Source organism: Pollicipes pollicipes, unplaced genomic scaffold (assembly GCF_011947565.3).
Source record: "Pollicipes pollicipes isolate AB1234 unplaced genomic scaffold, Ppol_2.1 Scaffold_3216;HRSCAF=3773_pilon_pilon_pilon, whole genome shotgun sequence".
NCBI lineage: Eukaryota > Metazoa > Arthropoda > Thecostraca > Pollicipedomorpha > Pollicipedidae > Pollicipes > Pollicipes pollicipes.
Window position 1 is genome coordinate 3,360,671 of NW_023596251.1, and position 23,460 is coordinate 3,384,130.

Here is a 23,460-nt window from a genome sequence, read left to right on the forward strand (position 1 = left end):
AGGGAATTAAGACTACGTGCTGCTCTTTTTTGTTCAGATGTTTATAAAGGTCCACATTTCAGGAACCTCCAACATGCGCATGTGGCTACCCTCTCACACTCTCGAAATCACCCGTAATGTACGTTTGCCTGCGTGTGTTTTCTCACTGTCACCGGGCGAGGCAGGGGGATCCCGTGCTGTTTTCGAAAACCGAACATGCCTGAGACGATAAGGGAGTGGAGAGAACGCCTCGAACCAAACTGCACTCGGTTAGTGCCAGTGCAACACCCTCGCACCTTTGCAACACAACTGCGGATGGCATTCAAGGAGAAAGCGAGGTAAATGCGGACAAATGATGAATTTAGGCCTCCGTTTTACCCGAAGAACCGCGCATGCCATGAGCGTGGAGCATTATACTGTACAGCCAGCGGCACGGTTCGTCCTATTCCACAACCCGGGTAACCTTTAATGCATTACATAGCAATTATCGATTACACTGAAGTGTAGTAGGGTAAACTTGGTCAAAAATTATCCAAAATGTTCACATTATTCCCTAAAATTTCGCCATTTTGCACTGATGATTGTGCAAGATTTTTGTATTTGAGGTCTTGATACTACGAACACACTTTCCCTTACGAAGCTCAGTGAGATATATTAAATGCTCAAATAATTGCGACGTTTCACCCGATGTTGGACATCATCAGGCTATGAAAAATAAGCGCAATTCGAATACATTAGTTCGGTAAAGATCAGTCGCAGGGAAAAGACGTGATGATCCCCCCACAGAAATTCAGGCAAAATTATGTGAAACTCGTCTAAAGGCCCGGAAGAAAATTTCAGTTGGAAAATCATCACATGCTGGTTGCAGATGGTAGACTGTCAAACAACCACCAGAACTATAGCGAGCACTCCAGTTCTCGCTGACAACCAGCGCAGCGTCCACTTGGCCGAAGAGAGTAACCAGCTCAAAATGCAGCAGTGCAATCAGCTGAGGCCTAGCTCACGACACGTAAACATCAGCGGGCCGACACTTCCCGTCCTCGTGAAAAACACACGACGGCACCCTACAAGGACGAAGAGATCATCCGTGGCATGGAGACCAAAACTGCCAGTCCGTTCGACCTTGAACAAAACTCAGTTCATCGATGAACGAAGGGCTTAACTGACCAGCCTAGTCACGAGAAATGGCTCATTTCAGGACACATCTGTACCCAAAATGATCACTTTTGTCCTCCAGCTTCGCTTTACCAACAGCAACTGGGTGCGCCGTCCTAACAGTACATACAAAGGCAGCACGGCCACGGCCGTCATTAGTGCAGTGCATTGGCAAGGTGTAGACCCTAATTTTCATCTGAAGGAGGCCGACTGCAGCCGACTGAGCAGACAAATAACGGTTAAAGACACCACCACGCTCGCCCGTCGCTCTGATATGCGGAAGCTCTCAGTGTTGGAAGCGGTGAACATGTGTCCCCTTGACCCAGCGACAAACCGCCTGGTCAATGCAAGGGGCTCACTCCGCTTGTCTGATGGCTCGCCGACCACAGCCGGAATGTGATGATTCTCTGACTTAGCGGTTTCTTCTTACTTTTTCTACCGATACTTTCCCGAGCTTTCTTCGAGAACTTCCAGCCAGTTTCACATGGCTTGTCTGAATTACTGTGATCGGCTTGTGACTTTTCTCTGCCACCGACATGTACTCAATAAATGTGTCATTGTAATTTCGCTGAACAGCACATGGGTAAAGGGGTCATGTATTATCATTTGAATATAAACCTTACATGTCATTGCCTGATGATGACCTTTGTCGGACGAAACACTATGCGTATCCACATGTCTTTTTGGCAATATTGAGGAAAAGTAAAGCCGAGCATAGCAATGCATTCACCGTGTTTCCTTGGTTGTTCGAGAAGCACGAGCAATTACTCAAATAGAACATTCGCTTTGGCTTTATTTCAGCATGACTGGCTATCACGACCGCTTCTTTATTCACAATGATCTTCATTACTGTGCACCTGAACACCTTATCAACTTGTACTCACCGAGAGAACTGTGCGCACCCTTTGCCAGCCCCGCTGTAGAACTACTACGTCAAATCTGCATTAGAGGTGCCACGCTGGGCGCCGCGACGAATCGATACTTTATCAAGGCGCTGGCCGCGCGTCGGCGATGCGATTAAAACGATACGACATGGAGCCACTGTGGCGGCAAAAGCGGCCGCCCCCGTCCAACAGGTGCTTCTGCTACTCCTCCAGCTGTCTGTTCGGGCCTGCTCCGCGATGCTTCAGACATAAGCCGTGCAGGCGTGTTGATGCTGATGCTGGCTGTGCGAGCGGTCGAAGTTAACGTGGTGCGACACTACTGCGTGTCGAAACGAGCTAAGCGCTGGGGAGCGGGCACTCAGCACACTGCAGAGTGCTCCACGAGGTTCGCGCCCACCTGACGGCTTCATTTCTGCTGGATTTACTGCCACCATGCAGGAATAACGGACGGCCTCTTCGTCAGAGGACAGGTGTAGTCAGGTGCCATTTACAGCTGTTTGACGACGCTCCGACGCCGCTAGGTCACGTCTGGGCTCGCTCCGGTAACGCTAGATCACGTCTGGACACGCCCCGATGACGCTAGGTCACATCCGGGCACTCTCCGGTGACGCTAGGTCACATCCGGGCACGTTTCGGTGACGCTAGGCCACGTCTAGGCACGCTTCGGTGACGCTTGGTCACGTCTGGGCAGAAGGCGTGACGGCTTGGGCTCCCTGCTTCTTCCACCGCTATTATGGGCGTGATGAACGATCGAATCGCCTGACATATGTGATCTGTAACCGGCTGCTTTGGTGACCCTGCCTTCTCGCTATCCACTGCGTCAAGCTCTGGCCTTTACGCCCACAACTCTTAGAGGACGCGTGGACTACAGAGCGCCACTCCATGCAAGAACATGCCATCGGTGTACTATGTATTCAGATTGCCTTGCGGTAGGCGAAGTGCATAATTTTAAAACAATTAACGGCCGTTTAATATCGTCTTCAACCGAACGGATCGATCCTTCTACGAATGCAACGCTGTATGGGCGTCCAAGACGCACAGACACGCTACTAATCTTTTGGTGACCCTGACAGGGGCGCGGGTCACAAAGCCTGATCCATTACCGCGAATGCAATGCAGCTGGGTGCATCCGTCTATCTCGAGCCAACGAGCTTGTCAGGCGGTTCCGCGTAGCGAGATGGGAAAAACTCATGCGCATATGGCAAGTAAGGCGGGGGCACGCCGATATAGTACTTGCTAATGGACGTAACGATATATGTCTACACAACAATAATGGTGTGTGTTAGTTTCCAGCAGACACATTAGTCCAAGCTCCGGTCTGTCCTACGCTAAAGGACTGATGTCATGTGAACCTCGTTGTGTGCGGTGGCACCATGTGTTCAAAGTACACTTGTCATTTTGGTTTAATTTCGAAGAGGAAGACACGAACGAATGCGCCAGACAAACAGGTAGAGTTCCGCGTGGGTTGAATGGACAGGTGAGTCCAATCCAAGCCCCCATCGGGAATCCCATCCGCCGGTGGATCTTCCTTCGTCACGCGCGTCAAAGCTCAGTCTGGTTCAATAGATCACGCATGGGCAAGCAATCAGAAAACGATCGTCACAAACGCGTAATACTTTATTAATTTCAATATAAAATGTCAGTTGTGACGTAGTGACACAATTGTGACAATCAGTCAATTATGACATAACCACACTACTAAGGTTGCTTTTTCACTCCTTCACATTCATTTTTGCGGTCCATTCCAGTGTAGTAGAGCAGGTCAGTTGTTTAACCCAACTAAGCCTGAGTCAATGACGTTTGGAGCTCATTTGATCCAGTCCAGCCTAACCCATGGATCACTCCTACAGACACGAACTCCTGGCATCTGTTCCTTCAGTCGTTTTGCAAGATCATAATTTGGAGTGCTAAGTGACTCAGATGTCTCAAGCGCTTGGAGGATTCCTAGGTCCTTGTACAATTTACTTCCTATTTCAGTCGCCACCAGAAGTCAATATAACCTGCATACTGCCACTCCAATTTCCCCGGTCCTATAGTTAGCTACTGATATGGTTAGGGGATTGCAGTACCTGGCGGGTGTGGCTGGCGAGATAGCCCTGGCAGTGCTCTGTCTGGCTTAGGGATGTGCTCACTTCGTATACTCTCAAGTCATTGGCTGCTAGTTTATACATGTGACCACTACTGACCAGCTCATCGCCAGCTTGCGTACTCAGTTTTATGCAGAAAACAGCGCATACAAAACAGTTCCGTCAGGTACTGCAATATCATCAATCCATGCTGGGTCTTAGAGGACAGCAACCGATATATCTTAATTTCCCCATCTCACTTATATCGTGTAACAACTCATCGAGCATGCCTAATAACCATGTGTCGTCCAGATCCAAATGTAGACATCAGACAAATGTCTTCACTCACAGGACATTCGCATGCCATTCAAAAACACTGGGTGTTGCGTCCAAACACTTCTTCATCCTGCGGTTAAATAAAACATTCCAAGCCGTTTCGCGAGCCGCTCACAGCAATTCACGGACAATCTGAGCTGAACATTGCGGCACGGAACCATTAGTATTATGCACACGTCGTTGAACAGTGCCACCGTGTTGGAAATAAATATGTTTCTTGCCCATCTCAAGCTAGTTTTAAGGATGTCAAGGACGGGGTAATGCCGGTATAGCAAGCCTTCCATATGCAGCGTCATCATTTTCCGCTTCACGCTGACTTGTTTGGTACTGATGGAATGCCAAAGAACAAATTGCCCAGCTCCAGATAGGTGCTCTCCTTGGCATCCCGTGAATATCTGTATTACACACATGGCTTAATGGTTGAGTTCTTCAAAACTCGAATACTTCCAGAGACAACCGGCCTGGCCCTCAAGTTCCAGGAGAGGGAGCATATCTTCCAGCGCGGCCTACCCAGTCAAGTAGCCAAGGAGGTCTTTTGGGGCCATGCCCCGGCCCCTTTCAGGGGCCACCGCTTTTTGAATGGCATCAGACAGAGTATCTGATCAGCTGTCTTTTTGATCAATTACAAAACCTTGTGAGCTTGTTGCGCGTAAATCCGCATTGATAAACGACGTGAAGATCGTTCATTTCAAGATAATGCCTAAACCTTGTATTTATCAGACCCTCGGCGCACGTATTAACGTGGGCATAACGATTTATGGGGCGGTAGACTTTTGCATGCATGATGTCCTGGTTCTGGAATGGTAATGACTGTGCTCTGTGCAGCTGGCTGGAGAAGAGTCGCTGGGAAACAGTTCGTTAGTTATTGTTGGGAGGCACGGTAAGGATGCGGGGTCAGATGCTTTAGAAAACAAAAAGGGATTCGGCCCGTCTCTGCCAGCGTGCGGCCACACCTGTGGGCTAGTGGTAGTTCTTGCATTGCGAATGGAGCCTTATAGCTTTCCTGGTTGTTGGAGTTACAGATGTCACAGATGGAGGTAAGGTCATCTAGTGAAGACGTGACATTTTGACGGAATGCATTGTTCGCATGTATGCTGATATTAACATTCCTGTTGTGCCGCACAATAATTACGTGATGTATAGGCCGCTGCCTGTGAGTTGTGGGGACGGGCTTGACGCTAGTTCCTCTAACCCCAAGCCAGGGTCGGCCGATTCCCCTACCCTCTCCCGGCCCCATGTCAGAGTCGGCCGTCCGATCATAGTGGTACGCCATTGGAGATGAGCGGCATGGGAGACGGGCAGCATAGCTGGCAGATGGGAAGGCACGGATGGCAGATGGGAAGGCACGGATGGCAGATGGTAATTATGCAGCTTAGCTTTATTAGGCTTTTCTTCCGTGGTTTGGCTGGCCAGTTTTTCGCTCACATGGTCTGCGATAAAGTGCGCTGTGCTACAACCCTGATTCACTTCCATGGGAAACGACTTTCAAGAGCCAAGGTCATTGAAATACAGCCGTATGCGCCAAGGCTAAAGGTAGAGCTGCTGCCGCTGCCGATTGTCTCCGGCTGAGACTGTGAGACTGTTCGGTGGTCTCTGGCTGAGACTGTGAGACTGTTCAGCGGTCTCTGACTGAGACTGTGAAACTGTTCAGCTGTGACCTGGGAGTGTGAGACTGTTCAGCGGGGGTCTGAGACAGTGAGACTGTTCAGCGGTCTCTGACTGAGACCGTGAGACTGTTCAGTGGTGGCCTAAGACTGTAAGACTGTCCAGCGGTGGTCTGAGACTGTGATACAGTTCAGTGGTCTCTGGCTGAGACTGTGAGACTGTTCAGCGGTCTCTGGCTGAGACTGTGAGACTGTTCAGCCGTGACCTGGGAGTGTGAGACTGTTCAGCGGTGGTCTGAGACTGTGATACAGTTCAGTGGTCTCTGGCTGAGACTGTGAGACTGTTCAGCGGTCTCTGGCTGAGACTGGGAGACTGTTCAGCGGTCTCCCTGAGACCATGATAATATTCGGCGGTCGCCTGGGACTACGAGGCTGTTCAGCGGTGGCACAGTTGGCCCAATATCCTGTCCTCGGTTGGTGTGATGGGTGACCCTCTAACAGACCGTGATCACCTCCTGGCGCCTCTATCATCCATCACCGGTTGTTGCCATGTGGCGGGCATTGCGCCCGACAATTGCACATGGCATGGCGTGAATTACATCCATAGATAATCCCTGAGAAGTCAGTACAATGGCCGACCTCAGCGTTGCAATCGTCCGGTAACTGACGTGTTCGGCGCGCCGTTGCCCGCGGCCGGTTGGTGCCGCTTGCCTGACGTCTGTGTCGCCGGTGTCACGTCGATGGCTACGCGCTTCACACCCTTGTCATGCGACTGGTGTCCCGGTCTACAGGGCTGCATTGTGCCGGCCGGAGTTGCCACAACACAGGCTCGCTTTGCGGGCCGGCAGAATCGATTCCCGACAGGCACCAGCGTGATTAAAGACCCACTTTGTCACCCCTTGTACCGCCGGGCACCTGGACGCCACATCCTAAAGGAATGCGTTTTTGATATTTTGGTGAACGGCCGGCCAGCGCTGACCGGATCTAATTTCCGCGGCATCGACCGCCAGTGTTGTGCCAGGGGAGTTTCATAGCGGCCCGTATCGTTTCAATTATTGAGGGAAAACTCCTTTGACGAGTTTACGAAGGCTTTGGCTGGCCGCTTTTAGGACTCAAACACACAGAGCAATGGCTTGTTATGTGAACGTTGACTACCATCCGAATGATCCATAATACGGGAAACGCCCCATTAGTATGTTCTAGTTAACACAAAATGACGCTACCGCGACGCGAAACACGAAAAATGTTTGAAAAACATTGACAGGAATTCGGCACATCGGTGACGACGCATGGTCGTGTTTCTGGTAGGTCTGGTCGTACCGGGGAGGGCGTCAATGAACTAAGCTCAAGACCAAATACCTAGTTTTATGTACACTTGCGTACGGTGTCGGCGATGGCTCGATCAATGCCCTGGAGCTTTGCTATCTAATCGCAAAGTAACTGAACGACAAGCAACTACGACGCAGTTGGGTGAAATGTATTCAGGCGTATTTTGTGCACAGCGCGTACTATTCGAAGCCCTAGATGAATTCAGTTTCTCATTGAGCATACCCCATCCGCGAGCGTTATCTTCGACAGAGTGTTAAGAATAGCATGTCATCAACACGTCGACGATCTTGTTTCAACCAAAGAAACTAAGGATATTAGTGGGTGGGCAAAGAAGTTTAATGGAAATCCGTGAGGTTCACTGTCCCATGATCGCACCATTAGTACATACCTGCGCAAGCTTGCCGTTTCTAATCGAAGCCAAATCGTTTCTTTCTATCCAGTGGCTTTTCGTCATGCAGTAAAAGACATCGTTGATGCCAGCCACCGCCCTTCCAATGCACCAATCCAATCGTCAATACAGCCCCGGTGCCACACCTCCCCCCCCCCCCCACCGGAGCGTCGTCAACAAACACAGCCCCTCAGCGTCCGGCAGGGCCAAGGGGTGGGAGGAGTACGGTTGGACCGACAAAGTGCGTGGGAGGGGGGTCATTGGCGTCATAATATCCGATAAACTGATGAGTAGGCAAACGATAATTTTTACTCATTTTTTCCATAGCTTCCATAGCACTTTTATTCATGACGAAGTTGTGGGTAGTGGCCCCAGAGGCCTTAATCCACCGTCCCTGGGGAAGAGACGGCTGTCGGTGTGCTGTCAGCGCCCGCCTCATGCCACTCGTTACGCGGCATGACGCGGCACACGCGGCATGCGTGGCCCTCTTGCGTGCCGCTGGGCTTCGTTAACGGCCGACTAATGGCCCACGGTGCGGTCCGCGCGACAGTAACGACCCCCTACGGCGAAAAAAGCGAACTTGCGCGATAGCGCTTAAGCCGCGCTGATTGGGCTGGTTCGAGCGCTGTAAGCCACCAGCGGCAGGGCACTCCGCGTCTTTGTAGGTAAAGGCGCGCCTTCTCGCTCCATGGGTGGTGCGACGCCTTACGGTCGTGGGCGTTGCGGTCATTGACCTCGGTACCGCTGGCGCCCCGGGAGGCGAGCCATCCGGGTCGATGACCGATGTCGATGTCGGTGGGGGAGGGAGGGGGGGGGGGGGCTTCTCTGAGCGGGGGTGACCATGGTCGGAACTGGTGACATGAAACACATTGCCCCCTTCCCGATGTGTTTCAGATTGTGGAGTCCGACCATTACTAAATTTTGCACAAAAGAACGACTGACGTAATCACCGTGAAAATAGTTGTTAAATCACCGTGTTTATGGAAGTCGCCATATCTATGACAGGTTTAGGGCGATGAAGCCGCCTTGTTTGGTGCATACAGCTTGGTTTGATGCAACTTGGATGTACTCAAACTATGTAAATAAAGACTTTTCTCGCAATCCGATCGGTGCTGGCAGGTCGCATCATCTGTAACGGCCACAACATCATAACTTAAAGCATCACATTGTCAGGGCGCTCAAAAACACGCGGAACCTGATAGGAAGATGAGATCTCATCCCAAACAAGATATCGATGATATTGCATCACCAATGACGCTTGGATCGCCAGCTCTTTGTGGCTGATGCCCCTGCCCGGCGCTGAACCCAATACGGTGTCACACATTGTGCATCCATATGTAACAAACATCAATTCCTTTTAACGTCAGTCGATATGGATGTACTCAAGCCTTCCCCGAGGACAACCGAGCCCTGGCTAAAGTGCATAGCATAATCCTCCAAACTTATGACGCTTGGGCTGGGCTCCCTGACGGCTCTCACTCCTTCCGTGTCTTTAAAAAAATCCAGGTGGGAAAAACGTCCGTTGGCGCGAGACGTTGTGATATTTTGAAATGTGTATATGTTTTGGAGAATATACTATGCCAAAATGAACTAAGTTACCACGCAATATGTTGGGATATAGTAAGCCAAGTGTCTATAATCGACTAAATAAAAGCAGACCATACGTGAGTTTAACAGCGTTGAGGAAGAGACAGGCGTGAGGACAAGGCCGGGATAAGGCACCATGCAAGCCAGCTTGGGGATGAAGCCCCCAGCGGCTGACCGGAACACCAGCCGAGCTGCTGCCTTGACCATGTGAAGTCTCACGACCGATCCACGACTCGGATCACACAGCTATTTCGATCCGCTGTCTGTCGCCATATCTGTGCGCGCCGGACGCCAGTGGTTGTCTCACAGGGTAACGCTCCCAAACGAAAGCCGATACAGGGCTCAGATGCACGATGCTGGTCTGGATCCACACCAAGACTATTCAGAGCTGACTGGGGGACTGACCTGGATCTGGGCCCCTGCGCTGCTTTTGCCGTTTACTCCTGGTCTGGGTGGAGGATGGCAGTTGCACCAGGTCTGTAATGCCCATGTTTCCGGCCGGTGCAGGGCCGCTCACGTGCTGCGGTTACAGGCCGCCGGCACGCGCTTGGGCGGATGCCGGCGGTCACTATAGACCGCTCCATCAGTCTCAGTGACGCCCTGGGGACCCACCTAAGCGACGCATCCCACCGGCGCAGATTCTCTTGTCCTCTATCCTCGCCACTCTCCCATACGGGCCAGCGACTGCCGGTGGGCCGAACCGTGCGTTGAGCGGAGGCTTCAGGTAACTTTCCTCACATTTTGGGTTGCGTGACAATAACATTTAAAGGAATCGGAAGAACATAAACTGTGAGCGGTGCCTGAAATTAGTTTGAAACATTTCCTGGCACAGCTGGCACGGAAGTGGAATAACAGCATCCTTCCGTCGGGTGCAGTGCTGGACATGAGACACAATGTTGGTCATGAGCGAGACGCTGTCTTTTCATCAGTTATCTAAATATTTCTCAAGCAGTAACAGGTTCGGTGAGACAAAGTCCTGGCGATAACGCAATGGTGCAGCCGATGCTTCCTGGACTCCAATGCTCAAGCCGATTAAGATATTTCCGTGTTTGGCCCCTAGCCGGACTATGCATGATTCCAAAGGACGTGGACGTGGTTAGCTTCGAGGAGCCTGTCGCCCGAATAACTGAGGAGGGCACGCCGCCGAGTCATGGGCGAGACCAACCGACGAGACAGACAGAGGCTGCCAGATATGTCTCTACAAGGCCGGTCTGGCAACAGAGGCTGCCAGACCTGACGCTGCACGACCGGTCTGGCACCAGCCCCATCAACTTTTTGGAAAATATCGTGGTTAAAGCATTTTGTCATCGCAAAATGATCAGATAGCTCCGGCAGACCAGCTTTTCTACACTTTTCCGCTCGTGCACCATCTGCGTGACAGAGCCATGCAAAGTGATGATGTAAAGCTAGTTTTGTGCTCGGAACATATTTCTCTCGATCTCTGTCCCATCGTTTTATGGCCGCGGAATTCCGCGGCGATAGCACGTTACGAAGTGAAGTTTTACTGCATATTGGAAGAACGCTGCAGTGGCGCCGGGGCTGTACTCAAACAAATTTCCCTGCTGTCTATGGGTCCATACCCCGGCAGGAAATCATGCCGTTACATGGTTCCCCTGCAAGCGTATCGCAAATCGTGTCGGAAGCAGTGTTACTAATCAGATGCACTGTAATAAATGACTGCGTATCTCATGATGGACCGCCATTAGATACACTGTACGTTCTCGAATGAAAATGCTGCGTTCTGTTGACGATGCACTTGCTCTAAGACATCTCGGTGATAGTTCACTTCACAAAGTCAAAGCTAGCAGCAAAAAGGCAATACGGGAGACCGATCAAAATTTACGATCAAGTTTTTGTTACAACCTAACACTACTTGGTTCTTATGATTGCTCGTAGCGTCGTCGAAGACTTCCACTGAACACCTGACTTGTAAGTCAATGTTGCGGGAGTCGGAGCGCAACGGCTGCTGTTTAAGTCAACTCTTATAAATCAATATCGCACCGACAATCGCTCCCGTGGCGCCGGCGGCGCGCTCAGCCGTCCGACCGCCCCGCCCGCAGGCAGGTAAATTCAACTACATGCGCCCCCCACTGCATAGACAATCACACTCCAAACCATTTTATCATCCGTCCGCCCGCTGTCGTGCTCACCAGACGTTGAAAACGGTTGCGGTTTCCGGGTGCACGGCCGTGCCGCCCACCCAATTGGGGCCTGGCTGCAGCGGCCGGCGCGGCCACACTCGCTCGGGTCAGGAGCACTCCTGAGCCCTGAACCGACACCATGCGCTCAAAGGGGGGCCTGGCTCCAGCGGCCGGCGCGACCACACTCGCTCGGGTGGAAGCACTCCTGAGCCCTGAACCGACACCATGCGCTCAAAGGGGGCCTGGCTCCAGCGGCCGGCGCGGCTGCACTCGCTCGGGTCAGGAGCACTCCTGAGCCCTGAACCGACACCATGCGCTCAAAGGGGGCCTGGCTCCAGCGGCCGGCGCGGCTGCACTCGCTCGGGTCAGGAGCACTCCTGAGCCCTGAACCGACACCATGCGCTCAAAGGGGGCCTGGCTCCAGCGGCCGGCGCGGCTACACTCGCTCGGGTTAGGAGCACTCCTGAGCCCTGAACCCATGCCCTGAGCCCTGAACACCATGCGCTCAAAGGGAACCCCCGGGCGACGGACACGCTCCGCCGTCCATAACAGCATTAGCAGCGATGATTGGAGTGGCGATCTCATTATGACCAAGGTTGATGCGTTCCTTTCGATTCCATCGTGGCACGCGTTTTTATGAAACTAGTCACGACAGCGACTGACCGTTTTGCTTGCTTTATTATTTATTGCTTGCAGTTGGCGTGAAAATAAGCTACGAATTTATCGGTGTTCCTGCTTAAGGCCATACAATCATTACAGAGCTACTGATCAAGTATTATTTTTGTGTTGAAGACAGTTCTATAGTATCCGATAGCAATAGCCATGCCAAGTCAAATGCCACTTACCTTAACATGTATTACGCTAGAGTGACCTTTGTGACCTCGTGAATGACGGTGGCTTCAATTACCAACAGAAAAGAGCTATGCGATTGTCCATATTCAACACCACTTTATCTACATTTACATTTTCACTAACATCCAACTTATCGAACGACATTTTCATGCGTGGCCGAAACAATCATCAAATTAGAGCACGAAGAAATAGAGCTGGAATACTCGTCATCGTGAGCAGCGACTCTGTTGCCGTGTGCTGCTGCTGCACCGCTGCATGGGGCTGGACACACGCCATTGGAAGCGTGTCCGAAGGCCTGCCCGTTTGGCCGGGACAGACCACCTTGGGCATGGCTAAATGGCCTTTGGTCTTGTCCTGACGCCGTCATGGAAGCACGGTAAACCTGAAAGGCCGATTAAGTGCCGTCGTACAAGCTGTAAGGATATGTCAGCGAAATGAAAACAAGGCTATGCATTAGAGGTTGATGTCAGAAAGACCGCCAGTCCCTATTTTTCGGCATTAAATTTATTTCGCTGAATAGAACTGGTTTTCAATACCCCAGAGGACCGGTTAAATAATATATCGAGCTACCAGTTAAATATGCTATGAAAGTACTGATCGTTGCTATCGACGCCAGTGGCCAAGAGTAGACAGTATGAAGCAAACAGTTGGCAATCATTGACGAAGCAAGCAACTGACATTCAAAGGGTGAAAGGGACGTGACTAGTGAGAACGTTTGAAATGACTGCAAACTCCGTATAACAAAAGTAAATCGAACTAACCAACTATTGAAGCATCCACATTCTGGCACCCGATATGCAGTACATGGCACTGTGCTAAATTTTCCTTATATGACAGGCGGTTGAGCCCCAGATCTCCACGACCTGTGCTGGTGAGATGTTAGAAAGTAGCTTAGCAAAGAGCATTAGCATGCAAACGAAATTAGGGGCAAAATAACACATTGTACCTGAACAACGCTGCTTTAATGAAAGACCGTAAAGATGTTTATGGATTTGGCCTGGAACGAATTTTGTGAATAGGCAACGATTCAATATCTTAAGGTTCGCGCTGCCTTCACTTTTCGCTAAAATTTATGCTCGCTGCCCAGGGCGGGCTTCTCGTTACACAAATGCCGGACGAGGAGCTGCTTCTGCTTGCCCAACCTCCACCCTGAGATCTTGAGAAATAATGGACGGAATTTGGGTGACAACGAGAGGCGGACCATCCCCCTGTCAACCAGGCGCAGAGCTTTGTTTTGGCATCTCGCGTTGTCTTGAACGACAAAAAGAGACTGAGTTTGTTATCCAATTTTGTTTTGCATCAGCTGCATCTGCATCTCGCTCGCCATCTGTCTCCGACACAACTTCCAGGAGGTCGGCGTCCGAATCATCCCCTCAAGCATCGGACCTGGCTTTGGGAGCCGTGAGAGTGGTCGGATCCAGACCCTGCGCCGCGCAGCCTGGCACGGACGGCACCTGTCTGGACTGGGGTTTGTCAAAGGCAATTCTCGCCTGACCTTTATCACTGGAGATCACGAGCAGTGCAATATACGTTGAGTATTCTCGCCGAAACGCTAGTCTTTATTTATGAACATGTCTGCTCAACAGCTCGAGACAAAGGCCGCCGCGCACGATATCGCCATGCCCCACGGCGGCAGGTCAGTGTCGGCCACTGCAGGGTCACGTCTGAGGTCGATGTCGGCCGTGCTGTTTTCTAGGGGTCATCGAGGTTATTGCCGGCTATGAAATGTTTGTAATATCTACCTGGCAGTGGAAGGCTTTGCGAATCGCACACTAAGCTGGCTTAAATACGCAGTGATGAATATTGGGTGTTTTTGACCACCAGCTAATAGTTACCAGACCACAGTTACCACATTGACGCATAATGTCTGCCCTATTCCGGCTGCTGCGTATGGCATATTTTTTAACAGATTTAATCTCGACCTTTTGTATAGATTGATTTGTGGAATCAGAGCCCACGCTAAGTAGTGCTTGCTGTGTGAGCCCTGACCCCAGCTTTCCCGCCCCGCATCCGATCGCTCATTTCCAGATTAACAGCAGAATTTGATGGCGAAAGCTTAGAGTGCTTCAATGCTCGGTACGGTCCGTCCTGCCCTGTGACGTCAGCTGACCTTTGACGCGACCGTTGCCAACGGCCACGGGCCATGTCTGTCAAGGACAAATAGCAAGCGCCCAAAGCGAATCGAATCCCCGTAGCCACCAGTGTGTGGATCGGCAGGCTACTATAGCGAGCTGAGCCGCAGGGACGGACAAAGTCATGGCTTCCATGCTTTGTTAACCTAAGGGACAGCCGCTTCCGGGAGCTCCAGCAGTAAAGTGTCTCGAAATGGCCCGTACCAAGAAGCTGACACTAATGGCCCGTACCAAGAAGCTGACACTAATGGCAATGCTTGAGTGACACGGCGAAAAGAAGTATTGCCATGAGTCAATTGCACACACATCAAGTCGTATGTTGCTCAATAAGCCAACTCCGTCAAACCATCATACCAAATGCCGGGAGAGTCAATTTTACCGTCCACAAGGTGCGTCCTGCTCACAGGCGATGTTCGTTCAAGTCGGCGCCATCACTCTACACCGGCGCCTCTCCGACAGCCGGTGTCATTAGGCAGCGACCATTGCCGCAGGCCATAGCCAGTGATCAGTTCTACTTGAGGTCTCCCGCCGCGTCCCGACAGAGACGCATCGGTGGACGTAATTGCCTCTGCCGCCGGACACGCCTACTGCTGCAGCGCTGCGCCGTGGCCGGACACGCCTGTTGGCGCTGCTGCAGCGCTGCGCCGTGGCCAGGCACGCCTTTCGGCGCTGCTGCAGCGCTGCGCCGTGGCCGGGCACGCCTTTCGGCGCTGCTGCAGCGCTGCGCCGTGGCCAGGCACGCCTGTTGGCGCTGCTGTAGCGCTGCGCCGTGGTCGACCTTGCGGGGGTGTGGGCGGCACCGCAGGGCATACAACTCGGCCAGGACATTCGCCAGCTAGGTTGGGGTAAGGGGCGTCCGCCCAATCTTGCAGAATTGAACGCAACGCCTATGGGGCGTTGGGTTATATGGGATTTGGAAAGAAGTGCTCTAAAATGGCGTTAGCTTCGCGGAAATCCTGAACTTACCGTGTTGTCCTGACTCGTCAGGCGGGGGGGGGGGGGGGGGGGGGGGGGGCTGATGATGCATTCGGCACCACGTCGAGCCTGGGATCGTTAGGTGCGGCTTTGAGTCCCAGGCGCGACTCGTTTACTGACCTTTGCATTCTAAGCAACGTGACTGCCTGTGCCGTGAGCAACACCTGGTGGAGAAGTATATGACAACGCCGTATGGAGCGGCATCACCCCGGCGACAGGGCAGAGGCCGATCAGGTTCGCTGATGACCAACGTCGCTGCTTGTAATACTCACCCCGAGTTGCTGCTCTCATACAGAATGTCCCTCTTCTGCTCCGACGTAGGCAGCAGCAGCTTGGCGCGCTTTTTCTTCTGACTGGTGCGCGGTGAGCGTGAGACAACGCCGCTGGGCGGCGCCGGCAGGCTGGCGGTCCTGCCCATGGCGCCGACCGATGGTCCGGCCGCCCCCGTGGCTTTCAGTGGACTCGCCCGGCCGTGGGCGCTGGCGCCGCCGGCGCTCTCCGTGCGCTGCAGGCCCTCGCCTCGCCCGAACGGGAACCGCTTGGGGCTCAGGTTCAGGTTGCTGACCGTGTTGGTCACGTTCTGGATGAAGTTGTTGAAGAAGCTCATGGCGACAGGGCTCGTCTCTTCGGTGGTCGGCAGAGTTTCTGTCGTGTTACGGAGGAAGTGTCCCTAGTTACGCACAGCCTGCAACAAAACAGAGTGAGGTCAGACAAGCACCTTTGAGAGCATTACGCCGTCGTTCGGTTTCGTTGCGCCTCACTCGTGAGAACGCGTCGCGCGCCTTGTGTCGCGCGTCTGGTTAATGGCGATGACGGCAAAAAAACAAACATCAAAACCTTACCATCCATCATTACCATCCAAATTGAAAAGTGAAGCCATTCGCGAGTGATGGAGTCGATAAGTGTCCCCTTTCCTCCCCCCCCCTCCCATATCGTACTCCGGCATGCCATTAAGATTTGTTCGAACCGGGCTTAAAAGTCTCCTTTTTGATGCTCATCATCATTACTACCACCGCGGCAAGATTCGTGCAAATGGTTCCTCTTGCTAAAGGTAAGCATGGAAATGGGGCGATGTGAAATAAAACGGCCAAGATCTGTAGTAACATCAGCAAAGGAAAATAAACTGCCCGCTCCTCCGAAAAAATAACACAGGCAAAAAGTCAGGAGAAGTGAAAGCCCCTGACAGTCCTCCGAGACTGTGGCTATTGCGACTCGTTGAGTGATTTCGGTCAAATGACTGATATTTCTTCGCAGCCTTCTCAGTGCACGCAACCTTTGCACGTGCCGTACTGAACCGAAAATGTTACGTGGAACCGACAGAGTGCCCGTGCCTGCCTGCTACAGCTCAGCTTGGGCATGGCCTAGGTGGCAGGGAGTCTCCACCATCTCTACCATCAGGTTTCCACTTGAGACCCATTAGAGGAAAGTAGCGGCGGTTCCGGTGATAACATGGCGAACACGGATGGCGCAGCGTAATCAGATGCCCTCAATATTGTGGGCGAGGCCGTAGCAGCGTCTTCCAGAAATGCCTCAATTAAAAACGCCCTCGCCCGCATCCAAAAGGACTTTTCCGCAAAACATGCTCGTAGATCCTGTCATCCTAAACAACATATTATAACGCTGTGGTTGTGAGTTATTAGTAACTTCAGATCCGCTGGTGGCAGAACGCCGAATCCTATATTCTCTGCATATGTGTGGCGAAAGGGGGCTTTATGTCTCACTTCGGTACAGATCTGCCCCCTCTGCAGGTTATGGCGCGGGCTAACTTGCCCATGGTTCAGCATCCGCCGCCGTGATTGGCTGCGAGTGATGCAGATGGCCTGACGGCTGGGTTTTCCGGGCCAGCGTCGGCCGCCGTGGTTGGCTGCGAGTGACGCAGATGGCATGACGTCGTGGGTTTTCCGGGCCAGCATTGGTCGTTGTTGGAGACACCGTTCAGCACTGAACAGAGCAGAAGTCATGATATCCAGTGAAATTCATGGCAACAGGCGGAGTGGCCGAACCTACGCATGGAACTTCATGCGACATAATCCACTCCCAGGCCGAGGCGGGCCACCCTGTGTCATTTGTCTTTGTCATTCGAGCTTATCGGAGCGGCGAAGAATGCCACCTCTTGCTTGATTCTCGACCGTGAATATGCCAGTTGCAAAGAGGCGAGCGAAAGTAAAAACAAGAACATGCCGGAATCAATCCAGGCTTTTTTCGCATTGTGAAGCTGTTTGATGCATCAATGTAAAAAGCTTTCGATATTATTTCGCATTTGACCACTGGGCGCTCCATGCCCACCTCAGCTTGGACGGTGCTGCGCGTGCTCCATGTGACCCTCACATCACTCCAGGCACTGTACCTCCCGAGCCTTCGCTGCTTATCTGACGGCATAACACGTGTCTGGCCTTTTTGGCCTTCACAGCTATTCTTACATGGGCCTGAGATGGGGGGCGATTTTCAGGCTCCATGTGTGCACCCGTGACTTCAAATACAGAAATATGTGGCACTCGAATCGAGGGACCGCGCCAGTCAGCTATCCTCCAATGAAATGAGAGTTGATCCGAGCCGCTCTCTGAACCACCGTTTGCTTCGCCGTTTGTGATGTCATATCGTCTTACTGTCACTGACGTGACGTGCTTCCACCGCATGCTGTGTTCAAAATGGCTGATAGTGATGGAGCGCCCAGTACCGTTTAGTCATTCTGGCCACTGCAGCCCTCTGCTATCATGAAACCGAAGGAAGCACCGACACCCCGACTGGTGATGGTGCACCAGGCCGTGCACCAAGCAGTGGTGCACCACCTGATGCAGTAGTGCAGTGATGATTATAGAACCATATCATCGACCAAAGACGGTAGTTTTTGCTGTCGACTTTACCGTCCAGATAAAAGTAAGCGTCGTCGTTAAATGTGGTCGATGAGCAATACGTTAGATTCGCTCGGTAGAAGGACCGAGGAGCGGTAGCGCACACGCGCGCTATGATTGGTTAATGATAGTTTTTGGTGTGAGCTCACGTTGTATAGAATCATATAGAGTCTTGTCTTGCCTGCCTCAACACAGCGTACTCGCTATAGCCTCTACCAAGGCCCACGGCTGAATTTGTAGGGGCTCCCCAGCAATATCTGCCTTGGTCTTGCAATCTATGTCCGGATTCTCTTGGCTCGTTTCTTCGGGCTCACTTCATCAGCCAGGGTTTCAAGTCTGTCCTCTGCGCTAAGCTTCTGCACGTGACGTTGAATCGCACTTCTTGATGACACTTGTCTTGTCTAAAGCCGCCACTTAATTCTTTTTGGGAGTGTTTTAAGAGCTGTTTTCCCTTCATGACTCCTTTCTAGCTGGGGGCGGTCTGTTTGGGGCCAACCATACACGACGCATGAGCGGTGCACGCGCCGCTGGACGGTTGTTTCCTCCTGTGAATTAATAATTGGGCGGCGTCCCCGGCCGGTCCCGAGCCATCAATAAAGCACGCGACGTGGCGGCGCGACGGGGCGAGGCGCAGCACCGTGGACACCAGCGTGCCAGAGGCGGCACCGTGGACACCAGCCTGCCAGCGGCGGCACCGTGGACACCAGTCTGCCAGCGGCGGCGCCGTGGAGTGGCGCCTGCCTGCCAGCCGTGGAGTGGCACCAGCCTGCCAGCGGCGGCACCGTGGAGTGGCACCAGCCTGCCAGCGGCGGCACCGTGGAGTGGAGCACACCAGATTGTCAGTGGTGGAGCCAGATGCTGCGACGGCTGGGCAGGAGCGGAGCCAGGAGCGGAGCCAGGCGCGGCGAGGGCTGGGCAGGAGCGGCGCCAGGCGCGGCGGGGTCTGGGCAGGAGCGGCGCCAGGTGCGGCGGGGGCTGGACGGGAGCGAAGCCAGGCGCAGCGAGGGCTGGGCAGGAGCGGCGCCAGGCGCGGCGGGGGCTGGGCAGGAGCGGCGCCAGGCACGGCGAGGGCTGGGCAGGAGCGGTGCCAGGCACGGCTGAGCAAAAGTGGAGCCAGGCCTCGCGTGAAGCGGGTAGCATCGAAGCCATGCACTGCGCGAGGAGCGCAAGGGTGGGGACCTTTCGCGGCTTGGAGCGGGCAGGGATGGAACCGCACGGGGCGTGGAGTTGGCAGGGGTTGAACGCACGCGGCGCGCAGGGGCAGATCTGCAGTTGTCCCGGGGAGGTCAGGCACGTTAGGCACGGTTAATGATAGCAGCAGCGAGACCAGCTTCGGGAGCATAGCAAGCATAATGAAGCATCGGGACCAGAAAGAGCAACAGTGACTTACGACATTGCCCTGGCCTGGTGTGCCGATTTGAACACAGCGCTTCGGGCAGCCAACTCTCCGGCCGTCGTCAGGTGTCATCGAGTCCTGCGCAGGACATGATGGTGTTCGAATTTCAGCATGCATGTGGCTCAATCCGAATTCTCTTTTTATCAGAGCTGGGATTCAAAACGGGGTTCTTTCGTTCCGAGTCTTACGCCCTACCAGCTGAGCTAACCGGGAAGAACAGCGCCGTTTCGTTCTTGTTTTCGTGGCTTAGTGCATTATCGTCCATGGTTAGCTCGGGCCGTAGAGATCTTGACTCGCAGTAAGGAGACCCTAAATCAAATCCGAGCGATTTCAGGGAGATGATTTAAATTGTAATGAATCGCCCACCACAGACATGGTGGCGATGCAACAGGGAGGCATGGGAGCAACAGGTGGTCGAGGCATAGCTGAATGTGTCATTCAAATAATATGTAACGAATGCTGTGTTTCCGTCCTCGCCGCAGGACTCCTAATGTCTGCACGGTTATGGCAATTTTTTTTTGCATAACGCATAGCATGCATGCTCTCGATTCGCTTGTGCTTGCTTGCCCGTCCTTGTTTAGTCCATTCAACGTTCATATCGATTTACATGTCTATTAATGCACGTCAAACATGTGTCTGAATGCGAGCAGGTGCTCCCCGCGTCCTTCCTTGAAATCACATGTCGGTCATTGCCGTCTCAACGGTAAATAAAGTCTTATCTCTCATATACCGCAAGTGTTTCAGCAGGAGTGGTCTCCAGCGGTTGCCGTGTATCACTCTGACGCGTGCGTCAGTAGGAGTAAGTACCGTCAGCCGGCAGACCCGACAGACGGTAGGGCACAGTGAAAAGGTCACGACGAGGTTCAGTTGGTTGCCGGTAGGCCCGACAGACGGTAGGACGCAGTGAAAGGATCACGACGAGGAGATGAGGAAAGACGATCTCGAAGAGCACCGCAGAGTGATGGATGATGAGTGCACGAGCTCAGCTATCATTGATAAAAAGCTTTCGGACTACTATGACGTGGACGGAGTATAATAGTAGCAGCCAGGGGGGGGTGTCATCCGTATCGTTTAACACTATAGAAAAGTGGCAACATCGAGCTGCATGGGAAAAGAGGTAGTTTGGAAGCAAAGCCTGCATGACGTCAAGTACACCATATTTGATGACGTCAGTCGCACGGAAGCCTGTCAATTAGCCAGCTGACAGCTACACAACCCATTAGTTTGAATGGTGAGTATGTTTTGGTGGCGTGCGGCTGGCGCTTCCCGGTTGGACTCTGAATGAATTGTCCACGGTTTTGCTATGTAAACGCTATTCTTGAAGGAGGACTGAATCTTGGAAAAGTTTAACCTCATCAGAATCTTATATTTGTTCGTCGGGTATACATAACTCGGGGTTACACGTCATGCGGCGTTTGTAGCGCACCGCGTTTCGCAATCACTTAGCGTTTCATAGCCGTAGGTTTCCATCAGTTGTCATGACAACGACTTGCACAAGAGATCTCCTGCGCAGATTGTTTTGAACGATTGGTAGCATTTAAAATGCTCGACCAGTGAATATTTTATTATGCATATGTGCGCAGACCCTAAAGTACAAAACACTGTTGGCTGTAGCACCATAAGGCCCATATCATAGGGTTTTACTGTACTTACCTCACACCATCACTGTGATAACAAGAGTGGGAGCTGTTACGAATCGATAATGCAAATGTTCATATAGTTATACCTATCTATGGGCAGAGCAAATTCTGCAAGTTGAGCTGCTCAACTCTGCCACCAGGCACAAAAGGCACAGACAAGCCTAAGGCTATCCAACAACGAGCCAGCCTTGGACAAGCCTGGTCATGGAATGCAATACACCACAAATGCCGCATGACATATAACCCCGTGTTATATAATCATGCATGCAAAAATAGTACATTCTGATCAGGCTAAGACCCACTGCCTGACCCACTGTCTGTCCCAAGACCCACTCTTAATTCCAGAAATATGCGTGAATGGCAAAATGACAGATAATTTTTTTCTCAGTCCAACCGGGAACCGACAGCCGCACGCCACCAAAACATACTCACCATTCAAACTAATGGCTTGTGTGGCAGTTAGCTGGTTACTCGAGGGGCTTCCGTGCCACTGACGTCATCAGATATGGTGTACTTGACGTCATGCAGGCTTTGATTCCGAACTACCTTTATTCTTACGCAAGGTCGATGTGGCCACTTCTTCGGACCGAACGGTTCTACCTCGTTAGATAGCCTTGGTAGCAGCAGAGCTACACAAAATGGCAACAATGTGTAGCTGTTGGTTCCGCACTTTTGATTTATCTAGCAATTTCTCATTTATGCAACTTAAACTGGCACTTCAGTACACATTTATGCCTTCTAAGGCAATCTTTTGTTTTAATATGCTTTAAAAGTGATCGTGAAGCTTCACCTTTAAACGTCAGGATCATTCGGCGAATGGTACTCCATGCACTGGGAAGGTTTTTAATGCTTTAACTACCAAATCAGCCGATGACTTTTGGGTGAAAGGAAGTTCCTCACCTTGCTTAGTCCATAAAGGCTGGCCTTCAGATGTCATGGATTTTCACTTTATCAACTTTCATCGGCAGCGTAGGCGGATGTGGAATAAACCATACTGACCCATGTTTGACCTTTGTCTGAGCCAGATCACCTACTTGGGTTGTAATGCCTTCTACATAAAGCATTCTGTTTTGTTCTTATCACCTAAAGCCATGCCTTGCACAGGCCGAATTTTCTTCTGTTTAAGCAACACAGTTTGCTTACATTTCACTCTGTGCGTCTCCATTGACATGTTGGGAGTTTTTTTTTTACTGACAAAACTGGCAGTTATTAAACTCCCAGTAGCGCAATAATGTGCGCAAGTTATTTTCCAGTTAAAATACACCGTTTGAATCGAAATGTGCAATATTTCAAAGTGAAGTTTGCGCCAGTTCTCCGGAATTTAAGACTCTGTGCAGTGCTTATGGTTGTAAATATTTCCATTAAATACCAAACATTCAATAGAAACTCTTAGCCACATATTAAGATGAAAATATAGCACGTGGATTGCATTTTTATGTTCACGTGAGTTGATGGTTCCTAAGGGTCCAATAATCTTTTATCTTTTTGCGTGCAGTTCATGGGTTGCGTATTGCATAAGCGTTTGATGAAACTGGTGCATGTCGTACGCAACTTCGTTTTGACTTTTCCTTTCGATCTGGCAGCCTATGGGAGTAGCAACGCGAAGTCACACACGTGCCACGTGCCCGAAACCCATTGCAAGCATAGAAGGAACGACGTTGCGCAGACCTTGGCCTTCTGTCAATGTTTGCATCCCTTATTCATTTGTTCACCCCTCACTTTTTCTCCCTCTTTTTTCATCTATTTGTGCCTTGCGTTCGCCCATTGCACCCACACAGCAGCACATCGATTTACGCAGAGGCTGATATTGGTCTGGCGCTTCAGCTGTTTTGAATCCGCTTACTGCTGTTCCTGAGGCTCGCATTGGAAGCAGTAAGCTGTCCTGAAGCCATCCCACCGGTCGGCGCCGCCGGATTGACACAGGACAGCGTCAGATGCGCTCCACTCTATAGGTGTCTTTTCTGAGCTGCTACGGTCGGTGTTCCAAAAGGCGATGATTTAGTTTTTTGAAGTCATGATTTGAGTTGGCCTGCCGAAATGTCATGAACCCGCTTGTGTTACAACCGAAGAAAAAAGTTCAATAGTGGAAACAAAATGAAGAAGATGGTTCGATGCCTTCCAAAATATTAAGCAACAAGCTTGCA